The sequence below is a fragment of the Spinacia oleracea genome, chromosome 4, assembly GCF_020520425.1.
Source record: "Spinacia oleracea cultivar Varoflay chromosome 4, BTI_SOV_V1, whole genome shotgun sequence".
NCBI lineage: Eukaryota > Viridiplantae > Streptophyta > Magnoliopsida > Caryophyllales > Amaranthaceae > Spinacia > Spinacia oleracea.
In genome coordinates, this window is record NC_079490.1 from 151,086,139 (window position 1) to 151,103,738 (window position 17,600).

The 17,600-nt window shown below is 39.1% G+C and overlaps 1 pseudogene; it reads left to right on the forward strand.

The window, feature by feature from the left end:
- Window positions 1-14,232: 14,232 nt before the first annotated feature.
- LOC130472028 (transcription factor SRM1-like) lies at window positions 14,233-14,901 on the forward strand (annotated as a pseudogene).
- Window positions 14,902-17,600: the final 2,699 nt, after the last annotated feature.

Consider the following 17,600-nt stretch of genomic DNA (forward strand, 5'->3'; position numbering starts at 1 on the left):
CTTGAGCTCGCTGCGCGCGAGGCTGCGCGCTCTTGCGCGAGGCAGTGCGCGTTGTGGCGCAGCTCGCTTGCTGCCCACACGCGACTGCCTTGGCTTGCCTTTCGCCCATGCCCATTTTTTCATAGCTCGTGGCCCACGACACAAGGCAGGGCTGCTGCCTTGTGCTCGTGCACTACGCCCTTGCTCATTGCATTCGTGCCGCACGGGCGACGAGCTCCCTTGCTCGTCGTCGCATGCCCGCGCTATACAACACCCCTTAAGGGTAACACGAAGTGTCCATTGCTTTGTGCGTGCAAGTTTTATGAACGAATCGCATAAAAATTTAAAATTTATATTTAAAATTAATGACAAATTAATAAATAATATTAATTTCATAATTTTAGGGCGAAAAAATCGAAAATTTATTATCCAATTGATTTCCGATTGTCATGGATTCAAGTCTAGGTCATAAAAATTTAAAATTTATCATAAATTTACAATTTTTATGGTGGTTTTTAATCATAGGTTTCTAATTAAATTATAATTAATTATGAAAATCAAATTAATTCTAAATTATTCTAATTTTCAACAAATTAATCATAATTACAAATTAGATTGCATAATTAACAAGGCTAGGCATTCAAACTTGTTAAACATATACAGTAGGTCAATCAAAAATTCAAGATTTATCAACAAGAATCGCAAATATTTAATTTAACATCTTAAATTTACGAAATTTTGCATTCGAAAAACTAAAACCTTCGAAAAGTCATAGTTAGGCTTCGAAATTGAGAATTCTGGGTTCGGCAGAAAAATACTATTTTTGTCAAAATTTTAGAATGCCTTTTACATGCGGAATTGACACAAAAATCACTCGATTTGGATGAGTAACGAAGAAACTGCCGAAAAACTGCGTACGTATAATTAAATAAACGCAATTTGCAATTAATTAACAATTACGAAAATTAATCACCCCTTTTAATTCTTGCAAATTTGTAATATTTAACCATGTTCATGCAATTTAGATTATGAAAATAATAAGGGGCTCGTGATACCACTGTTATGTTATGATACATATGATATTACATAAATCATGCGGAAACAACCATTAACCCAGGATTACATATTATTTACACATAATCATATAGCATAATTTAGATGCATACTCTTTGTTGCATGCCCTCCCTAGCTGCGCCCGAACCGAACAAGAACAAGTCTTTAGGACTCCAAGTGTCGTCCCTCCGTAGATAGTCCACAGCACGTCCGGATCCGCCTTAAGATTGACCAACTAGAATCGCCCTTAAGGTACTAGAATTTTCGGCACTTTTGAGCAAGATGTGTGATTGAATTTTTCTCTCAAAAACTCACTTTGAATACTTTGAAACTCGTTATAAATTGTGAACCCAGGCCACATATTTATAGGGGTATGGAAAGGGAATTGGAATCCTATTCAGATACAAATTAATTAAACCTAGAATCCTACAAGAACTCTAATTAATTAATTTATCAAATAGAATTAGGAATTTAATCATTAACCGAACTCTGCATGCTTTAGGAATCGTGCATGAACACAAACACTTACGCACACACACACGGCAGCCACGATGGGCCGCCCATGCGCGTGCGTGCGAGCAGCAGCCCACGCAGCGAGGCCTACGCGAGCTACAAGCCCACGTAGCTCCTGCGCGCGCTGTGCGCGCTGCCATGGCCTGCTGGGCCTGGCCTTGCGCTGGGCCTGGCGTGGCCTTGGCTGTTCGTGTGGCGCGCTTGGCTTGCTGGGCGATGGCCTGGCTTCGTGCTGGGCCCTCGTCCGGCAGGCCTCGTCCGATGCTTATTCGTACGATACGCTTCCGATTAAATTTCCGATTCCGGAATTCATTTCCGATACGAACAATATTTAATATTTCCGATTCCGGAATTAATTTCCGTTTCGAACAAATATTTAATATTTCCGTTTCCGGAATTATTTTCCGATTCCGATAATATTTCCGATTCTGACAATATTTCCGTTTCCGACAATATTTCCGATTCTGGCAATATTTCCATTTCCGATAATATTTTCCGATACGTACCATGTTTCCGTTTCCGGCAACATCTACGACTTGGGTAATATTTATATTTCCGATACGATCCATATTTCCGTTTCCGGTAATATCATCGTTTCCGGAGTATTCATTTCTTGCCTGTGACGATCTCAGCTCCCACTGAAACCAAGATCCGTCGATTCCGAATATTCATAGATGGAGTATTTAATGCCATTAAATACTTGATCCGTTTACGTACTATTTGTGTTACCCTACGGGTTCAGTCAAGAGTAAGCTGTGGATTAATATCATTAATTCCACTTGAACTGAAGCAGCCTCTAGCTAGGCATTAAGCTCACTTGATCTCACTGAATTATTAACTTGTTAATTAATACTGAACCTCATTTATTAGACTTATCATAGAATGCATACTTGGACCAAGGGCATTATTTCCTTCACGTTTAGTGCGAGGTACGTTCGAGTAGTGATCTGCTACTTCTCTTGTAAATGTCGTATTGTGCGACATTGCCATGGTCAAGGTAATCACATGTTGAAGTGTGCCTTGACCAAAAGCTAGGTGCCTTTCTCTACCCATAATCATATTTAGAAATATCTTTGACTCACTTGAAAAACACATACTTAGATTAAACCAACACTTTATTATGTTCGAAGAAGTCTTTGAAAATTATTTGAATTCCGAGTCCTACTGTGTACAATCCGAGGTGTCCTAAGTAAGTTGACTTATAGAAGGGTTCGTACATGATTACATGAGTGAATCAAAATACCTGTTATGTTTTTTGGAATGCTGTCTAAGGATTTGCTGGAAGCCAGGGTACAGGCGCCAAGATTTTACTTGTGTCCGTGCGGCACATGCTTTAGGCTTTTAGGGCCATATTTTCCAGAATTGCGGGAATATAAACCTTTTTCAAATCGACTTAGATTTACTTGGTGTATGTCTGCACAAAAAGGTCAAGGTATACTTAGTTCTTTCCCTAGCTCTTTCATTTCAATTTTTAGCCCCCAGTTGCTGTTATGTCTTCCCCATTAATGATGTTTCAGATTTCGATTTTAGATGCCCGTGTCATATGTCAGAGTAGAGTAAACCTTGGTTAAGTGCCAAGTCCTATTGACAATGTCTGTTGTTTTTTTATTTTTTTCCAAAGGGATTAGCAAGCATTCGAATTACCATGAATGGGTGCCCTGAGCTCGAAGGAACGATGGGGCGACGCCGTAGAACAATCATCTTTATTGCGAGCTTACTGCCTTTACTACTTGTTGGCATTATGACTGTGTCTAGTGGTGAAAGAAGGTCTTTAAGCGAACGACTATGTCTAGTGGTGAAAGAAAGTCTTTAAGTGAGTTAGTTCGCTTTAGGGAGGGTCAAGCCGAGTACTTTAGAGGTCATGGACGCTTGCGCTAGCCCCCATCAAAGCGATCTTTTTGAGTCTTGGCTAAGTGCCTAGGAGTGTGAGTGCTCCTTCTGGCAAGGGTACGTGCCCTTATTATTTTTCGATGTGTGCTCATTAATTTTGGCATTTTGATGACTTGGATTCTTCCTTTTGACTTAAATTTTTCTTTCGACTTGGATTGCAAGTAATTAAATTTCAATAAGGGACTTCTATTTTTTATTCTTGTTTTTCTATAGCCTTTAATATTTTTGTCAATTTGGTTGGACCGAATGATCGATTGCCTACGTATCCGCCTTAAATAAATTTAATTTGGAATCAGGTCTTGCGTAGTTCTTAGCCTAGAAAATGGTTTCATAGAATGCCGATTTTAAACAAGTATGTTCTGAGGTGGAAACATATTATTTGAAACGGTAGAATAATTGAAGTTTATTATTATTTTAATCTGCCGCTTTGCCGTAAGCCAAAAATTTGTTTTATATTTTTTGAGTACATAATTTTTTTTTTTTGAGTACATGTATTTTTTGGTACGTATATCTGAATACGTGCTGTACCCCTCCAAGTGTTCGTTATTTTTCCGTGCATGTGCGGATAAGATGACGAGCACTTCAGGACAAAATTTGGCGAGCATAGAGATTCAGCGCCCAGGCAGGGGCGCTAAAGATTTCGGCGCCCAACTGTGGGCGCTGAAAAAAAATTCTGGGCGGATCTTTTTTGGTGCGCTAAATGCTTCTTTTTCTTTTTAGACTAACTTTAGAGGCGCTTTGCAAAGTTTCTTTTTTATTATTTATTATTATTTTTTACGTTAAGCGTAGAATGTACTTTTCATTTGTCTTTTTTTTTTATTTGTGACTCAAGACGGCTTGAAAGATGGGTTGAATGAGATAGGGTAATTTGTATAGGTATTGGTCAAGCATAAGGATTACATCTGCTAGGATTCACATTTTACGGCCTCAGGCTAGTGTCACGAGTTTACATCAATCAAGGCCAATGAGTAGCATAGGGACGGCTCAAGGGTATATCAACAGGACGTATCCAAACAAGTTATATGGTCATTATGCTAATGGTGGTGTAAGAGCAGGTTTGGACTTTGGAAATGATGGGCATGACGCACGTGTCAATGGCCGTGCGTGGTTTGCGGTTGATAACAAGTTCAAAACAAGAGTTGAGGTAATGGTTTCTTGGGTTATGGCAATGAGAACATGGATGGGTTAAATGAGCTGAACAGGGACCCCGGAGCGAAGGCGTCTAAGAGCATAAGGATGGAAAGGGTAGACATCGTAGAATTTTATGATTTGGATTGGTTGACTCAATTCTTTTCCTTCGTTTACTTGGGTAGATTTCGTACTTTGGGAGGTACGGGCTAAGTATTTCATGGCTCTTTTCGCTCTCCCTTTTCTCTTTCTCTTTTTTATTTTTGCTTGGGATTTCTCCCCAACATAAATCCTTCAATCAATTTGGGCTAAAAGGTAGATGGTTGTGGTCTTTGAGTCACGAGGTGAGACTGAGTGAGCCTCGTTTGGTAGGCCTATAGTGGACCTTTAATTTTAGTAGGCCTAGGGTGGACCTTTAATTTTAGTAGGCCTAGGGTGGACCTTTAAATTGTCTTACTTTGCAAGCGTATTTAGTCGTTTCTTAAAATGTGCAAATAGCGTAGATTCAAAATGTTGTTTTTACCTTATTGAATTTTAACGAAAGAATTACATCGAAAATAATTTTTTGCTTCTTTTCAGATTCCAGTTTCTGGGGTTTAATGGGAAGTTGTGATTTAGACTCAAACTTTCATTAATCTTTCTTATTATAACCCGTGTATGAATACGAGGTGGCCTAGACTCAAAATAATGACATGGCGTAAGCCTATAATACTTGACCAAGCGACTCTCAGACTTAGGCTAATTGGACCATAACTTTCGTTGGTTGACACTTTAGATTTTAACCCTTGGGTGTTCATTTGTCATGCGCCATTTTGCTTAATGTTGGCAAGGTAGTTAATTGGGGAGATCGAATTTTTATTTTTGCAAGACTAGAATCATTAGTGCAGCTTCTCTCTTAGTGTGTATTGTTTTACCCCAATGGTAGCCTTATGGTATGCCGATTTGGGTATTTTCATGGTTGGTCATGTTGCATTCATGGAAAATCTTTTAGTCCGTACTTAGTAGTATTTCAAGGAGCGAGTGACTCGAGAGGACTATGATAGTCGTGACCCAATGTGATTATAAGCCTTGAGGCCATTAATTTTTTCTTTGCCAATGGTATTGACACCTTAGGTTCACTTTGGGGGTTGTGCGACTATGGGGGAATGATTTTCAGAATGTGACTGTTTCCATTTTGCAAATACATAACATATTCTTTTTATGGGTGAGAGAGAGTATTGAGGCCGTAGACTCTTAGCAAGGGATGACAATTACAGATGGTTGCTTATTGATTTAAATGTTAGGAAGGGAGACTCAATATGGTTTAACCTTTTAACTTGCAGAACGACACCAAGCATTAGGACCGATTCTATGGATAAGACAACTAAGACTTAGGATTTAGATTGTACTTTGGCATAGCCTAGTCTAGACTCGGATTTATTTTTTTTCGAACATTATTTTTCTTGAAAACTTCATTTGAACATTATTTTTTGAATACTTTGCCCATGTGACATTCAAGGTTATTTCAATTAGCGTGCTCGGTTTTGGGAGCCGAACATTTCCGTCGTAGGAGGCCTATCAACGACACAAAGAGTTATTATTTTTTTTTATAAGTCGCTTTTGAAATCGAGTGCTTTTTCATACGCCCTCGTAGCAATTCTTTTTACGAACATTTTTTGTGCTACGTATTTTCCTTTCCCGCGGGTACCGAGGCTGCTGCGCTTGACCAGAAGGCCAAGCAGCAACTTCAGCGCCCAGCGAGGGGCGTGGGAAATTCTGGCGCCCAGCCAGGGGCGTTGAAAATGCGTCCCTGGCTGGTTCTCGTTTTCTGTCTTCTGTTTATGAGACTTCGATTTGCGTGCTTGCTTAATAACGTCCTTTACGCGTAACAGCGTTTGTGGGATTCGTTACAGGCCATCCCGAGCGTCGCTTATTTTTGTGGCGGTCATTCGGGTTTGCGGAACACGTGTTTCGGTATAACTCTTTGGCAAATTAGTCTATGAATGTTTGGGCAATTTTTAAGGTCGTTGGTTTTCTAGGATAGTTTGTCGCACACAATCACATATTTCGCTACACATAACTACATTACAAACATGGATTTGAAAATTAAATATGCCACGTAGTTTATGATAGGCTTCTATGAATAGTTTATTTGCGTCTGGCTTGGTACCGCTTCTATCGTAGATCCAACACATGCCCCGGTGGAGGTAGTGTCTTCAACAGACGAATTTCGCTCAAGAGGCCAACCCGCAAGTGCAAGCCAAGGGGGCATGCAGGCGAGAGGGACCTAATGAGAGAGCGATTGGGTTCGGGATAGGTGTACTACCTGCACAAGTACCGAGTGGGAAACATGCGCGGCGTATGCACCCCCCTATTGGCGGGAAAAGGTATCCTTAGTCCCAACTCCCGAGGGAGCCGAGATTCGTTATGCGGTTCTTCCCATTCACATTAATATGCTGATTTTCAGGTCGTCCCAACTTGATGGGGAAATAAACGCAGGGTAGGATCGTTTCACCCTTCGGCTATTTTGATTACCTACAAGCACGAGTATTTCCTTCACTATCCCCAGTGGAGTCGCCACTGTGAAGGGGTCGAAAAAGCACGAGGCTAATGCGTGACCTCGTCCCTCGTGGGTGTGACGATTCTTTTTATTCAATCAAGTGTAATTGGATTTCCTGTGAGTTTACACCCAATTGACTAGTAATATAGGAGTCGCCATTCAGTTTTTAACGACAATGAGAAAAAATGACAAAACCCGGTTATCGTGACATAAAGGGAGTGCAATTATGTTTGAGCACGACGGCCGTAGGTTCCCTTGTGATCCCTGGTGTGGGGATCTCTCAACATACACCCGCAAGGTAGAGATTGAGGGTTGGGGGGACTGTAACTACCGAGATGAGTACTTCTCTCGTCGATAACTCCAGAGGCAGGATATCCTTACTAGCTCAGCATAAATAATTGAAGGGACATGCGTTAACTAATAAACTAATCTGAGTTGATTTTAACAATATGCAACACATAGTACTAGATCGAGCGCGATTATCTGAGTTAGATTGTTTTAAGGGACCTAGCATGATAATCCAATTTCCCAAAAATATCATATTTATTAAGCGTGATCGAACAATCAGATTTTAGTTAGTTTAACAGTTCATAAAAGGGCGAGGAAAGCAATTAAACCATGGAAAAGGGACACATTACGACGCACCCTTGAGAGGTGCGTCACGGTTCTCAGAAAACTAACCACTTTGACTTTTCTATTTCTCCTTTTATTTAACGAATCTCAAATTATGGGACGGGATACGTTCTGTTCGATTTATGGATCGATTGCGACAGAACGCGTGAACAATTTCGCAGCGTGAGGCTTAGGCTAAGGGTTGGAGTCAGAATATAATTGTGTGTTGTGTGTGTCCTTTTCACGTCGAACTTAGGGGTCTATTTATAGGAAAAAGTGGCGTAGAAAGATAGTTTTTCAGGAATTTGAATACGAAACGGATTAGGAAAAGAATCCGTCCCAGGTATTTTCGGCGCCCAGCTCTGGGCGTCAAAGATTTCGGCGCCCAGGGCTGGGCGTTGAAAATAGGGTCTGGCAGAATTCTTTGTCATATTGGACTCTAGAGTACGGAGTTCATTAAGAGACTTAATCCGAGTTATTTGGTGCGTATCAATTTACAACGGAATGCGTCTGGGCCCTTTACGAACTCTAGGTTCGTTATGAGTTTAATTAATACGTTACCTCTTTTATCAAACTGCGATAGGAATAGAATTCCTTTTACAATTTCTATCTCTTTTAGGATTTATGTTGGAGTGCAACACCTAATTCTGACAGGTTTCTATCTTTTTATTCTTACTACTTTTAGCAACTACCCTTTATGGCAGTTACTATTTTTAGCAGGTTTCCATAAATAGCAGGTTTCGGGTGAAATAAAAAGGGGAATTGAGATTCGTTATTTTATAGGAGATGCGTTGTCAAGTGGAGATTTATGTTTTCATCATCGAACCTTCCCTTTCGGGAATGGGGACAAAAGTAGGTGTCTACACAAGCGAGTCGGCCAATCGCTCGACAAGCAAAGGCCGAGCGCGTAGAACTGAGCACGAAGCCCAGCGCCAGCGCCCAGCCGATGGGCCAGCAGCACAGTGAGCCGCGCCAAGCAAGCAAGGCAGCAGTAGCGATGCAAGGCAGCAGTAGCGATGCAAGCCCGCCAAGGTAAGGCTGCAGCGCGCTGGGCCTCTGGCCAGCTGCGGCTGCGGTTTGGCCTAGGCAGGCACGCGCGCACCAACGTGACCCATTGTGGCTGCGTTGGTTGCTTCGTATTGGGCTCCAAGAAAAGTCTGATTACTTAGTTCCCAAGTAACCTTGAGATTAAGTACTCCTAGTCCTACTAGAAATGATTGAATTAAGAGTTTAATTAATGTTACAATTCTAATTGGATAAGAATTTCAATCCTAGTAGGGTTGGTAATTCTTTTCCTAGTAAGACTCAAACTCCTTATTTCATACCCTATAAATACGAGGCTATGCCCTCATAATTTTATACATTGAAAATCATATTCTTTAATTACATTGTGTTCAAGGGAGAACATAATATAGCTTAACCCTAATACATACTCCCTCCGTCCCAAATTAGTTGTTACCCTTACCTTTGCACAAAGTTTTATGTGATAAGTGGTTGTTTGGTTATCAATTGTTATTTTATTGAAAAAGTAGATGTGATAGGAGTTAGTGGGGTATTTTTGTAATTGAATGAGAGAGGGTGTGGGGACAAAAAAACATTTACTGGGAAGAGAGAGACAATGTAATAATTGTGGGGTCATTCCTAATTTAGAAGTGTAACAACTAATCTGGGACGGACAAAAAAGGAAAGTGTAACAACTAATATTGGACGGAGGGAGTAAAACCTTAAGTAAAATCCTAGTTGGTTAAACCTAAGGCGGATCCGAACGTGCTGTGGACTTTCTATGGAGGGGAAACGTTTGGGGCTCTAAAGACTTGTTCTTGTTCGGTTCGGGAGCAGGTAGGGAAGGCACGCATCACATTGTATGTAATCTAAATTATGCTAATTGACTATGTGGCAATTAATTTGGATTCTGGCTTTATGGTTTTTCAGCATGAATTATATTATTGTATTATTCATAACCTAACAAAAGCATGTCTTGGATATTATTTATGTTTGTTGAATTAAATTGAACAAGCATGTTATGATTGGGTATGTTTGTTGAATTTAAATAACAAGCATGTTGTCCAAGTATGGTTATGAATGTATGGTTTATTCGTATAAAAGGAATGATTTATGCTATTGTGCGTAATGTCTGGCATTTTATGAGCCAAGTATATTGTGCCTAGTTGCACCATTTTTATTTACCACATATGAAGGGTGTGCTCATGTAAGCCACCCCATGTGTAGGGTAGAATTTCGAGTCGTGTTTATTAAGTACATATGAAGCAGGGCCGGCTAAAGGGCGGTCCCATCGGACCTATAGCACCGGGCCACACAATTTTTGGGGCCCAAACGAATTGTGGTGGTTAAACTCCCAAAACGTTTTAAAATATATATTTAACCGCGCTCTATAGAACAATGTTAGATATTTGTCTTAGTTGGTAAGGGGTAATAACCGTGGGAGATGATACCAGGGTTCGATGCTTGACTCTTGCCGTTAATTTTTTTTTTTTTTCGCCTTTTCATGGCTGTCAAAAACCTTTTCATTCATTTCTCAAATTAACCCACATAAAATGTTTAACCATATTTTAATTTGACTCTATATTTTGTATAAATAAAATAATATTAATATAATAATTATGTGTTTTACAGTAAATAATTTTCCGTAAAAATTTATAGGGGCCCAATATGTGTATTTAGCACAGGGCCTCCAAGTTGTCGGAGACGGCCCTGATATGAAGGGTATGCTCACATAAGCCACCGCATATGTAGAATGAGTCAATGTGAATTGAATTAAGGATAAATCGTGCCTAGTGCACAACCCGCATGTTAACAGGCATGTCGTGGACTCAACAGTATGTTGAGAAGGAACAATGGGAGTAATTTCACTTGAGTCTTAAATGTTTGATCACAAGTCCTAATGATCTTAAAAGGATTATTGTTTGGTTGTTCGCTTATTAAATTCTTGCTTGATTATGTCTTGTGTCGGCTTTGTGAATAAAATATTAATAAACGTAAACTGCAACCTGAACAAGCTTCAAAACTCTTGGAACGTATATACCTTGAGTATGAACAATGGGGGGAGTACCTTTCCAAGGGGATTGTACTCCTATTAATGTACAAGACGTTGTTTCATTTCTTTTATGCGCTGGAATTCCGTCTGTGTGGTCTGACAACTGGGTTATTATTATTATTTTAGTGTTTGGTGGGCTCCCAACACTCTTCCTTAATGGATATTTCTTTTAGGCCCATTCGAAGCTTATTCTAATTAATCTATGAGTCCAAAGTCGTTTCGAGAGTCGAGTCTTGTCTTCATGATTAATTTCTTACTTATTTGGCTTTTGCATGTGATCTAATTTGTTGTTGGCATGAAGCATGATAGATATAGGATTTTATTCTAGCTTGTTTGTACTCAGATTTCACTGATTACGTTCTTTGTGTTTTGGTCATGGCCTTTGCCTTAATGACCCTATGATGATCCATCATTTGCATTTGCATTGTTGGGGAGTAGTCTATCAATAACAGATTTTAAGAGGTGACTTGCAGGACAAGTAGTTCTTCAAGGGTTGGCTGAGAGAGTTTTTGTACTTGCATTATTCTAAACTATAATTTTTTTTATTTAGTCTAGACTATAATGTTTTTAATTAGTTAATAGATTTTGTCTTAAACTATTTTGGTTTGGGCCGTTATGGTTCTAACTTGTATGGAGGTCATTAACTATTATTTATTGTTTTAAAATTTAGTTAATTCCGCTGCGTAATTCTGGTAATAGCCTTAACCGTTATCACGGTGGTGGTAATACTTTAGTAATTCCTTATTTTAGGTGTGGAAATGGTTTTATAAAAGCAAGGAATTATTAGGATGTTACATTAGTCTTTTAGAAACATCCAACAATATTTACGTTTCCGATAATATTTCCGATTCCTAGAATATTTTCCGATTCCTACAATATTTTCCGATTTGGATAATATTTCCAATTCCAATAATATTTCCGTTTTTGGCAATAATATTTATATTTCCGTTAATATTTTCCGAAAAGAACCATATTTCCGTTTCCGATAATATCTTCGACTTCGATAATATTTATATTTCCATCATGAACCATATTTTCGTTTCTGGCAATATCTTCATTTCCGGCAAATTTTCTCTCTTTGCCTTTTGATTTTAGCTTCCACTGGAACCAACATCCATCATTTACGAATGTCCATTAGAGTATTTACTGAATACTATATTCACCTAAATATTTGTTCCGTTCATGTACTATTTGTGTGACCCTACGGGTTCAGTCAAGAGTAAGTTGTGGCATTAATGTGATTAATTCCACTTGAACTAAGCGGCATCTACCTAGGCATTCAGATCACTTGATCTCACTGAATAATTAACTTGTTAATATATAATGAACCGCATTTATTAGAGTTAGCATTAAATGAAAACTTGGACCAAGGACATTATTTCCTTCACCATTATAGAGGTGGCAACTAATTTGAGCTTACAATGAACACAAGTCGCAAAATTTTCACCTTTATCGTTATTTCCTTCATCCATTTCACGCCACACCATAGACTTTTTCTTCCTCTTGCGTTGTTGTGGGGACGAATATTCAGTATATCCATCCTCTAACGGCCTTGTCGATGAAGATGGTGCACTAGTACCCTCCAAAATAGTCTGAAATTCGACAAAAATACAGAATTAACCACTGAAAATATAAAACATCATCAAAACCTAGAAACGATAAACATAAAATCCCCACAAATATACATGATCAAGAAAATGCCTTCACGAAGAGGCGGAAGAAACAATATCCAACATTAGCAACATGTTCCCCGAGTTTACGGATATTCCAATGTTTTGAGGGAAATATGAAATGAGCGCCAGTAAGATCCGTGTTGGCTTTGTCATGAGAAAGATTACAAGTATCTAGGAGAATATCCTAGACCGCACGCCTAGTTATCGAGCCAGAGATTGATTTTCCATCTGATCTTTTTTCTCAAGATTTCACGTTGGTTGGGGATGTTATGCCAAATTTGGGAGTCTTTTTGCTTGGGTTTACAAGTGAAGAAAGAATTTTTTTTGAAGGTAATGTTGTTTGAAAAAATAGACCTATGAACTTTTGTTATGGTTAAGAACTTCCAGCCTGATTTGGCTAAGAAATCTCTATTGAGGGGGTCGGGTTTTTCTAAACCCAAGCCCACCTAGATTTAGGTTGACTAAACTTATCCAAAACAATAAGGGTGTGGAAGAGGAATGGATTGTCTGTTTCCAAAATAAATTTCTATGGACCGAGTTGAGTTGTGAACAAGGTTTTTGGGAAAGTAAAAAAGAGGAGCATATAAAGCCGGTAGAGCTTCAAGATTGTTTTGAACGAGAATTTCTCTACCAACTATGGAAAGATAATTTGCATGCCAATAATTGAAAGATCATTTGGAAAGATAATTTAGGGTTGATTGTTATGCTCAAAATAAAAAGAAAGTCTTAGCTAAAAAGTCAAAATAAATAATTAATTGTAAACAAATCAATAATTACATCAATGCCTATTATAAACTCGAAGTAGGTATACCAAAAACTATGGTCACATTATACTAAAACAGACCCCAGGAATGACAAATGTCATTTCCTGGTGCAAAATTTCCCAACCAAAAAACTCTTTTCTAAAAAAGATATCTATTTTATTTATTATTTTATTCTCTCCTTTTGTATAAACTGCTACGTAAGGAAAAAATATACTTCGTAAAATATTATAGATATTATAGTATTAAACGATTTTGGCAATATTTTAGTCAAATCGACATATCAATTACATAAAATATATTTAGTCAATATTTTGGTCAAATTAATATATTACGAATATCAAATATTGTGGTCAAATTATCATGTTCAATATATAAAACGTAGCAGGGAGAAAATTTCATATCAGATGAGTAAATGAGTACGTCAAGATTTATTAATTACGGATTAGCTATATTTCAGTTAAATATTTATAAAAAAAATAGGAAAATTTGTCAGAAATGACCTTTTGTAACACAAAAATTGTGACAAAGAACCATTTAAAAAAAGTTGTGACATAGGGCCCAATTCATTTTTTTTGTGAATAAGGATCAAAAGCTATTTTCCGGTGGTCAACGCCAATTTTCCGGCGTTGACCGACACGTGGTGTGCACGTGTTGATTTATTTAACAATTTTTTAAGAAAAAAAATATTCCCTCCAATTCCCCCCCTCCCCTTATTTCCCCCAACTAACTTATTCAACTAAAAAAAATGTGTTTCTCTCTCCTCGAGGCTTTGCTGCATCGCTAATTTCTTCCTCCTTCAATCCACGAATTTCTTCTCTTCAGTTCAAATCAACCAAATTCGCGCAACCCTTTTGTTTGTCGTGCATTTTCGTACAAGGTAACACTAAAAGCCCCAATTTTTTTGCTCAAATTTGTCTAATTTTTTACTCTTGAAATTAGGGTTCTTGAGCTAAATTTTTTGTTGATTCTATTATACAGGATGAATGTAACTAAGAGAAAGCTTAGGACATGTGGATGGAATATCAGATGGCAAATTCGAGGTCTACATGGACATGGAAACAAAACAAGGCGTTCGAGGTAGCTGTAGAAATTTACTCAGAAGATTACTCAGAAGAAAAGTTGTAGAAAATAGCATCTGAAATCCTAAGATACAAAACCATAGAAGAGATTCAGAAGAACTATCAACTCTTAGTTGGTGATGTTGAAGCAATTGAATCAAGATTAGTCCCTTTACCACCCTATACAGCGGCCACCACCCCTAATTTTTCTGATCATGAATTCGTGTGGGAATTGCGTAAAGGGCAGCCGTGGACTGAGAATGAACACAAGAAATTCTTTTTGGGATCGCACATGTATGGAAAAGGGGATCGGAAAAGCATATCCGTGGTGTTTGTCAAAACAAGGTCTGCATCTCAAGTTGCAAGTCATGCTCAAAAGTATTTTAAGAGGCAAATAGATAAACAGAAGAAGAAAGAAAGGAAAATATGGAGTAATTTCGATATTACTGCTCTTGTGGATCAAGGAGGCAGTCAAAATCGTGGTAGCACTAGCCTTAGTAGTAAGAATGATGATAATACTCGAAAGGGAAAGGAGACAGAACCTGCATTCATCAATGAAGTAAGTTTCAGGGAGAAGGTCGTCGAGGTACAAGTCATGCAACATCAGGTTCTAATGATTGAATTAGGGGGGTGTTGAAGGAAATATGTCCTTCACCCAAGGTGCATTAAGTCTAATACCAAGGTTCAGATTAATTGCGAACAATTAATTCAGTGAGATCAAGTGATCGGAACAGCTAGCTGGAGCAATGCTTTCGATCAGTGAGTTCTAATGAATATTAAACTCACAGCTTACTCTTGACTGAACCTACAAGGTCACACCAATGACACGTAACAGATCACCGGATTAAATGAATCGGAAATTCATTTAATAGCTTTTCGGGAATTAGTTGGAAAACGTATTATACAATACGACCTTGCATCGGAATCGTATATCGTATCGCGAATATTCCTAAGCTGGGCGACATGAATAAATCGTATCGTACGACGGTGATTCGTCATATACGAAACGATAAATAATATCGGAAAGATATTAAACGCGGATACGAAGGGCATCGGAGTTGCCGGCCAGTCGAGCTAAGCACGCAAGCGTGCAAGGCCCAACGAGCCAACAAGCTCGCGAGAAAAGGTAAGAAGCCATCCCGCGTTTGTGCACGAGCACGCCACAGCAGCGCAAGCAACACAAGCGACGAGCGAGCAGGCCCATGGCCCAGCTGCTCGGCGCGCGCTGTGGGCTTCGGCCTGTAGTGTGTGTTGCTGGGCGGCGAGTTGTGGTCCGTGTGCTCGTGTGTGTGGCCGGTCAAGGCTTGTTAGTCTTGGTCGGTTACATCATTAATACAATAGGTTAATTGTATTTTCCAACACACAATTCAATACACACTCAAACCCTAGAGACTTAGAGAACCCTAATTCTCTCTATGCCTCCAAAGTGAGTTCTTCCCAAAAGCAAACTATCTTGATCGATTGTCTATGCTACGATAATCAAGACGGATCTGATCGTGTCGGTGAACCAAGTAGAGGAACGACAAGTGGAGTTCTAAGTTCGTGTTCGTTGACAGATTTGTGGAAAACACGCTTTAAACGTAAGTATGCTTAATCTGTGCTTTATACATGCTTCCTGGCTTTGGGGATTGTTTCCGCACATGTTATTATGTTTAACTGTATTCCCCTACATGTGTTAGGTTATGAAAAATCTAATGTCATGCTGAAAAACCATAAATGCCAGAATTCAAATTAAATGCACATAATAATTTGGCATAATTTAGTGAACACACTTTGTGATGCGTGCCTTCCCTAGTTGCTCCCGAACCGAACAAGAACAAGTTAGAATGCCAAACGTCGTCCTTCCACAGAAAGTCCACAACACGTTCGGATCCGCCTTAGATCGTACCAACTAGGATATAATATAAGGTTTATGAATTTCTGGATCTCACTTTAATATGATGAGCAAAGAGAATTGAATTGGGTTTCAATTGATGTGTATTTTACATGTCCATAGGCCATGTATTTATGGGAAATAGGAAAAACCCAGGTGCCAAAACCCTAGCACGATTTAGGAAAGTTTAGGAAAATATACAAAAAATCCAAAACCCTAAATTGCCTTAATGCTGGTCGGCTGCTTTGCTTGCATAGCAATCAAGCCGGCAGCCTTGGCCTGCATGCAAAGCCCAGCAGCGCTGGCTGTGCTTTGGCCCAAGACGATGGCCAGTTGCGCTGGCCCTTGTGGTTGTGCGCGTTGTTCCTTGGCCCATGGCGCTTGCCAGCAGCGTTGGCCCTTGTGGTTGGCACTCTGTGCCACGGCCCACGAGCGATGGGTCGTTGCTTCGTTCAACGGTTTGTCGCTCGTTTTGTGCTTCCGATTTGTTTTTCCGATTCCAGAATTTATTTCGGACTCAAACAATATTTACTTTTCCGATAATATTTCCGATTCCGATAATATTTCCGATTTCGACAATATTTCCGATTTCGATAATATTTCCGTTTCCGACAATATTTCCGATTCCGGCAATATTTGTATTTCCGTTTAATATTTCTGATACGAACCATAATTCCCTTTTCCGGCAATATCTTCGACCTCGATAATATTTATATTTCCGTTATGAACCATATTTCCGTTCCAGTAATATCTTCATTTCCGGCAAATGTTCTTTCTTTGCTTTTTGACAGTTTGTTTAGCTCCCACTGAAACCAACATCCGTCATTTCCGAATATCCATAATTAGAGTATCTATTGAATATAATATTCAACTAAATACTTGATCAGTTAACGTACTATTTGTGTGACCCTATGGGTTCAGTCAAGAGTAAGTTGTGGCATTAAATATATTAATTCCACTTGAACTGAAGCGGCCTCTAGCTAGGCATTCAGATCACTTGATCCCACTAAATAATTAACTTGCTTAATTAATACTGAACCGCATTTATTAGACTTAGCATTAAATGAATTAAATGCAAACTTGGACCAAGGGCATTATTTTCTTCTGTCTCCCACTTGTCCTTAGGGACAAGTGTGCATTTCCTAATTCCTTTGTTACTCGATGCCTGCTCGTGAACATAAGGTAAGATTAGTCATCTTCATTACGTTCAGAGGTATTTCTCGGTGTCAGAGTTCAATTGGTCAAATAAATAGATAATCATAACCTATGATTCATCTGAGCACGGCCATGCATTTTACAGTTTCTAGTTCTCCGAGTGGCCTTATACAACTTTTGGCATCTCTTCCCGATTTATGGGAGGATAATCCCAATCTTATGATCTTGAGTTTAGACTTCGTTTGATTGGTGATTACCTGAGCGCTGTCGTTATGGTCTCCTTTTACGGTGCGACGGTTGACAGCGTC